Source organism: Carcharodon carcharias, chromosome 20 (assembly GCF_017639515.1).
Source record: "Carcharodon carcharias isolate sCarCar2 chromosome 20, sCarCar2.pri, whole genome shotgun sequence".
In the NCBI taxonomy this organism is placed as follows: domain Eukaryota; kingdom Metazoa; phylum Chordata; class Chondrichthyes; order Lamniformes; family Lamnidae; genus Carcharodon; species Carcharodon carcharias.
The window spans coordinates 81,458,454-81,466,287 of NC_054486.1; positions in this window are offsets into that span (position 1 = coordinate 81,458,454).

Genomic DNA, 7,834 nt, shown 5'->3' on the forward strand with positions numbered 1-7,834 from the left:
TGTAATGTAAATATCCAATTTTAAACAGTAATGATAACTATATTTATGTGAATTGGTTTAGACTATGCACTTCATTCCTTAAATCTTTTATTCTATTAATCTGCTGATGTTAGAACATAGGTGCCCTGTTATCCTATTTAAGTGTATTACAAATGGACAATTATTAAAAACATTGATTTTACGAATTTGGACTGCCGATGTCCAAGCCTTGCTAGTCAGGATCAGCTACTGCAAATTTGGTATAAAAACAGAATACTCAGCAGGTCAGGTAGCATCTGCGGAAAGAGATACAGAGTTAACATTTCAGGTCGAAGACCTTTCATCAATTTGGGCATGAACATCAGGAGGCATTGCAGAATAGCCATCTATTAATATTAATTCAGATTTTCGGTTCATTGAAGTTAATTAAGTTTGTAAAATCTCCCCTATTAGTTGCATAAAACAAATGGAATATTTAATAAAATGTACATATTTTACTGGAGTAAAAGAACTAATTACTGACTGAACTACAACTCTAATGAGTTGAACAATGTGATTTAACTAAGCACATAGCCAAAATGTTCCATGTTTGTTTCCAGAAACATTTTTTCCAATGTATAATTAGATGCAAATTGCAAAACACCACTTGATATTACGGGCAACCTAAATTTCGAGTTTGAATTATCTTTTGTCACTCAACAGTGCCACTATGATAGCTTGCATACATAAATCACTCCTAGCTTCTGTTTAAAGAACAAAGTTTTATGATTACAATCCAGGAAATGGCACAAGTGCAAACTAGATTGGACTTGATAGCAGCTATCTGGGTTTTTTTCCTACATGATAATGGACTACTAAATGAATAAAAAATGTAATCACATAAGGTTGTCAGGTGCAACAATTTCTGAAGCACTAAGGATGTTGCTGATAACTATTCAGAACCAAAACTTTCTATGTAATGTAAGACACTGTAAACATTTTTGGCTTGTAGGAGTCATTCTACTCCTTTTTTAAAAATTGTTTATCAAAATATAGGCTGCAGTATACATATGCCCATGAACACAAAGCAAAATATCACTAATTTCCCTCACATGGGTCCTCTCAGCAGCATTGCTCAGAATCAATTATTTTTTCCCTGCTGATTCATAACACAAATTGAATAAATATTAATCCCTATTTGTTATTACTTGAAACTTTTAACTTTCATCCCTTATCAACTAAATAACTCTGAAAACTTCAAGGACAAACCTATTTTCTAAAAGCTAAAACAAAACTTAAATTGTATCACTGGCAATTCTCCAATATCTTAGACATTTCTTTTGTATTACATCTGTATATAAAAATATTTTTCCCAGTAATAATGTGGCTCTACTTGTGTAATAATTTGAAAATAATTTTTCTCCCCACTAAAAATGTTTTGAAGAAAGTTTGGCAATTTTTATGTGTATTTTCTGATCTCCCTCCAAAACTGTGTCAGTATCAAGAACTCCAGAATGGATCCCTTCTTTCCAAAGTACAATTGACCAGAAAATTAACTGGACCAGTCATATAAATTCTGTGGTTACAAGAGCAGGTCAATGGCTAGGAATTCACCAGTAACTCACCTCTGACTCCCTAAAGCCTGCCCACCGTCTACAAGGCACAAGTCAGGAGTGTGGTGGAATACGCTCCACTTGCCTGGATGAGTGCAGCTCCGACAACTCCTGGATGAGTGTTGACACCACCTAAGACAAAGCAGATGGCTTGATTGGCACTCCATCCACTAACTTAACCATTCACTCCCTCCACCATAGGTACATGGTGGCAGCAGTATGCATCAGCTACAAAAAGAACTTCACCAACTCGCCAAGCCTCCTTTGACAGCACCATCCAAACCTATGACCTCTACCACATAGAAGAACAAAGGTACTAGATGCATGGAAACACACCATCTGGAAGTTCCCTTCCAAGCCACTCATCATACATCGCTGTTCCTCACTGCTGCCGGTTCAAAATCCTGGAATTCACCCTATAATATCATTGTGGGTGTACGTACACCATGTGGGCTGCAGCCGTTCAAGAAGGCAGCTCATCACCACCTGCTCAAGGGCAATTAGGGTTGGGCAATCAATGCTGGCCTTGCCAGTGATGTCCACATCCCAAGAATGAAGGAAAAATATCTATCTACAGGTTGATTTAGTCTCACTTCCTTTTGCAAAACAATGGCGTTATCAGAAGTAAACTGGCAGGTCATCTGTACAATAATAATCTAGTTAATATATGACTTATAAAAGGAAGATTTGGGACCTAATCAACGCAATGCTAAATATGTCCAAGTAGAACAGTAATCAACAAAACCAATAGGATGTTGAACTACGTAATGAAACAACAGAATATTATTTGATCTCCCATGACTTTGTAGTTAAAAAACCAATTTAAATTTTTCAGGTCAAGTAGAGTTAGAGAGTGGGTACTGAAACTAATTAGGATGAGGAGGGAGTGACAGAAGTGAAGGCAGTAAATAGGAGGGTGTGGAAGGGAAGAGGCAAATAATATGTACAAAGGGAAAGGAATGAGGAGACTGTAAATGTGAGTAGGTTGGATGGAGAAAGGGTGGGAACAAGAGAGAAGGTGCATAAAATGAACAGGGAAGGAAAAAGGAAAGGGAATGAGGGCGAAGGGGGAGATAAGATGAGAAAAGGGTTGAGGAGAAGGTATTCTTTAGTGGACAGAGTCTCTGCTTGGGAAATCCTTTCAATGTCTGGGGTGAGGCAGCTGCAAAAGATCATAAAATTCAGACAGCAGAAGAATTCAGATTAGTGAGACAACTGAGGTATCAGACCAGCCAGCCATCAGAAAGCGAATAGGTGGGAACGGAGAGGATGGGGTGCTGTGGATGAGAAATTGAATTGGGCGAGGAGAGGAGTTTGCATGAAAGCAGAAATCAAACAGTGGAAACAAAGGATTGAGAGCCAGCAGGTGGGTTTGAATTCAAAATACAGCCAGCAATGAAAGAATGGTAATTTGAGCCAGTTGTCAGGAGAAGGAAATCCAAGTGCCAGAGTCAGTGAAGTGAGGACTTTTGAGACTTATGCCCAGTGTCAAAAGACTGAGTTACAGGAAGACTGGGAGAGACTCAAGGAAAATCTTAACTATCAAGCAGTGAGTCAACAAAGTATTCTAGCCAAATGGCCCCGAGTGTTATCCATGCTGATGTCAGTCAGCAAGTGGAATTCAACCACAGGCTGCTACATTATTGGGTAGCAATCTCAGCTTTAGGGTTGGAAGATGATAGGAAAGGTCTATGGGAGGGGAAGGATTTGGATTTGGTGAGACAGGGAAAAAGAACCTAGAGTAATAATGGAGCAGATGGTTTTGTTGGAACCCAAATGTAGCAATCTTGCTCCCTCTGGTCCCAGAAAAGTAAATATGCAGGTACCTGTGGACTCCTCTTCAGCTGGACAGTCAGCCAATACTGAACAGCACAGTGCATGCTCTGGCAGTACAGACCTGAATTAGACGTTGGAGTCCAATATATGCCACAAGACTGCAATTTCTATCTAATATGAGTCCACCACGAGACTCAGACTGGTGCTACAGCTGCAGACCTGGTGGAAATTGCAACGGCAACATTGATGGTAGGGTCTGGGTGCTAAATCCATCATTTTCAAGGGACAATCACCTGGTTTCTGCTAAATGGGAGGCCTCAAAATATACCACTTGGGCTTTTCAAACCTGGAAAGAATGAATCCGAAAAGTGATTTTTACAAAGGAATATATGAGATTGTTATGGGTATCGAAAAGGTTAACCCAGAATATTTCTTTCAAGTAAACTGTTTTAAATAGAATTAGTAAAAAGTATATACAAGAAATTGCTCACACACATCAACATGTGGAATAAACTTCTAGGTAGAGTAGCGGAGGCAAAAGACCCTGGTGTTATTTAGAAACAACTGGGCACTACAGGTGGGGTTGGAGTATTTGGATCTCTCTTGATAGACAAGTTGAAATGGGCCAACAGGCCTTCCTCGTCCATAAAGATCTTGTCAGTATCAATCCTTCTACAATACAAAAATATCCATATCACTGTCGGGGCAGCCAAGATATCAACTAGCAGTGCCAAGGAGCAGTAGCCCATGGGCATAATTCTCCTATCTCTAAATTCCTAATCTCATTCAATGCCAGACACTATGCCACAGGGGAAGGATGCAGGAGAGAAAAATTCAGGAAAGAGAATCAATTGCCAAAAGCACTTAGCCAATTTCAGAGACAGAGGAGTAGTGTGCCCTCTTGTGGATGAATGGTGTATGTTACAAAAAGACACAATTAGGTCAAAACTGAATTAATACTGAGTTTGGTGACGCTGCAACCACAGGGGGCATACTTCCTGCACATGCAGTTGCAGTGCCTGTGACGTCAGAGCCAGCAATCTCCTAGGCAGCTGTCTGCCTCAAAGATGGTGCAAATCCAACAAAGACTGCAGGAGGAAAGGAGCAGGTCTGCCAGGATAGAGTGATGTGCTGTAAGGCATGGACTGCAGTGACTCTTAGTTGGACTCAACCAGTTATGGTTATCCTTACATTAAGTGCTCTGTTTTGCAATTTGATGACTGGCCCACGGCAGAAAAAAAATTAAACTTTGAATTGAAAACTGCAAACAATGCTGTATCAGTTTTCAGTGACTGGGAATTTAACTCCTCCAAATTAGGTAGCACAACTCCACAGTATGTACTTCAAAATTGAAATCTCCTGACAGATTTACTACTATTTATTATAGAATCATAGAATGGTTACAGCACAGATGGAGACCATTCAGCTTGTCATGTCTGTGCTTGCACTGTGAAGGAGAAATTCACCTGGTGCCACCATTCCCCCCCCCCCGCCTTTGCCTCATAACAGAGCACCTTTTCAAAGCCTCAATTGACCCTGCCTCCACCACACTCTGTGGTGCATTCCAGATCCCAACGGAGCACCATGTGATAAGGTTTTCCCTCATGTCGCCAGTGCTTCTTTTGCCAATTACCTTAAATCTGTGCCTTCTGATTCTCAATCTTTCCATCAATGGAAAGTTTCTCCCAATCCATACTGCCCAAACCCCTCGTGATTTTGAATACCTGTATCAAATCTTCTCTCAATCTTCTCTTCTTCAAGGGGAACAGTCCCAACTTCACCAATCTTTCTACGTAACTGGAGTTCTCTATCCCTTGAACCATTCTTTTTTGCACTCTCTCTAATGCCTTTACATCCTTCCTAAAGTGTAGTGCCCAGAACTGGATGCCAGGCTCCAGCTGAGGCTGAACCAGTGTTTTATACAGGTTTCAGATAATTTCCTTGCTTTTGTATGCTATGCCTTTTGATAAAACCCATGATGCCTTATGCTTTATTAACCACTCACTCAACTTGTCCTGCCACCTTCAATGATTTATGCACATACACACCAAGATTGCTATGCTCCTGCACTCACTTTAGAACTGTATTCTTTATTTTTGTTTTCTCTTTGCGTTCTTCCTACCAAAATGAATCACTTCACACTTCCCTGTATTAAATTTCATCTGATTCTTGTCCACCCACTCAACCAACCTGTCAATGTCCTTTCGAAGTTCTACACTATCCTTATGGTTCACAATACTTCCAAGTTTTGTGTCATCCAAAATTCTTTAAATTATGCCTGCACACCAAGGTCTACATCACTAATATATATCAGGAACAGCAGGGGCCCTAACTCTGATCCCTAGGGAACTCCACTATAAACCATCCTCCAGTCCGAAAAAGAACCATTCACCACTACTCTGTTTCCTGTCACTCAGCCAACTTCCTATCCGCGTTGCTACTGTCCCTTTTATTCTATGAGCTCCAACTTTGCTCACAAGTCTGTTGTGCAGCAATTTATCAAATACCTTTATCAAGTCCATGTACACCACATCGACAGCATTACCCTCATCAACCTTCTCTATCATTTCATCAAAACACTCAAGCAAGTTAGTTATATACAATTTGCCCTTAACAAGCCCGTGCTGGCTTTCTTAATTAATCTGCTTTTGCCAAGTGATTAATTTTGTCCCGTATTATTGTCTCCAAAAGCTTTCCCCGACAACCAAGATTAAACTCACGGGCCTATAGATTCTGGGCTTATCCTTACACCCTTTTATTGAACAAGGGTTTAACATTTGCAATTCTCCAGTCCTCTGGCATCTCCCACAGTCTAAGGGAGATTGGAAAATTATGGTCAGTGCCTCAGTAATTGCCACTCTTGCTTCCTTAAATATCTTTAGATGTCAGGGCCAGATCCATTCTTACTCTCATTGAAGCTGGATTTCCCTCAATTAACTTATTCTTACTCAGTATTGCTCCTTGTCCTTTTCCATATTCAACTTATGATACAAAGATCACTGTCCCCTAAATGTTCCCCTACTGACACTTGATCCACTTGGCCCACCTCTTTCCCAAGAACCAGGTCTAGCAGTGCCTCCTTTCTCGTTTGACTTGAAACATATAGTAGAAAATTCTTCTGAACACACTAGGAACTCTTGCACCTCTCTGCCCATGTCATTAATGTGATAGCTAAACTGCACTGATTATTATGCTGGAAAAAGTTGAAGTTACATCACAATCAGAATATTTAGTAGAACATTTTACAAGCAACGCTGGAAAAACTCAGCAGGTCTGACAGCATCTGTGGAGAGAAAGGGAGAGTTAACATTTCATGTCCGTATGACTCTTCAGAGATCCACAGATGCTGTCAGACCTGATGGGCAGAATTTTCTGCCTGTCGGTCGGGCGGGCCCGACCCAATCTCCAGTGGGCGGGGAGACAATCCCCACCGGAGAAGCAGGCCCTGCCGCCATTTTATGTGCGGGCGGGGGGATTCCCCAAAAGCGAGAGTGCGCTCTTTTGCGCACGAAAGAGCACACATCTCCATAAGGCTAAGCACTGTCTCATGGAGATCCCTTACACTTTTAAAAATATTAAAAATAAAAAAACAAATCCCTAACATGTCCCCCTCATGTGACAATGTCATATGAGAGGAGACATGTTCATAATTAACATAATTACATCATTAAAATTTTAAAACCCTGCATGAAACCTCATCCCGCCCGTGGGTGAAGTTTCATGTTTTATCTGACAGCATCTGCGGAGAGGGATACGGTTGAAGTTTTGAGTCCATATGACCCTTCATTAGAACTAAGACATATAGAAATGAGATGAAGTATAAGTTGGTAGAAGGGGTTGGGTGGGACAGGTAGAGCTCGATAGGGGGCCAGTGAAAGGTGGAGGCCAAGAAGAGACTGCCAAAGATGTCAAAGACAAAAGGACAAAGGAGTGTTGACGTTGGTGATATTATCTAAAGGATGTGCTAATGGGAACATTAAGGGTAGAAAGCAGAATGAGCAAATGGCAGATGGCCCTAGTGGGGTTGGCGGGAAGGGATCGAAATGGACTAAAAGGTGGAGATGAAACAATAGATCGAAATAAATTTAAAAATAGGAGGGAAAAGAAAAATATATTTGTAAAAACTTATAAATTATTGGAAAAGGGGGGATCGGAAAGGGGGTGGGGATGGAGGAGAGAGTTCATGATTTGAAATTGTTGAACTCAATATTAAGTCTGGAAGGCTGTAAAGTGCCTAGTTGGAAGATGAGGTGCTGTTCCTCCAGTTTGCGTTGAGCTTCACTGAAACGTTGCAGTAGGCCAAGGACGGACATGTGGGCATGAGAGCAGGGTGGGGTGTTGAAATGGCAAGCGACAGGGAGGTCTGGGTCATGCTTGCGGACAGACTGGTGTTCTGCAAAGCGATCACCCAGTCTGCGTTTGGTCTCTCCAATGTAGAGGAGACCGCGTTGGGAGCAACGAATGCAGTAGACTAAATTGAGGGAAGT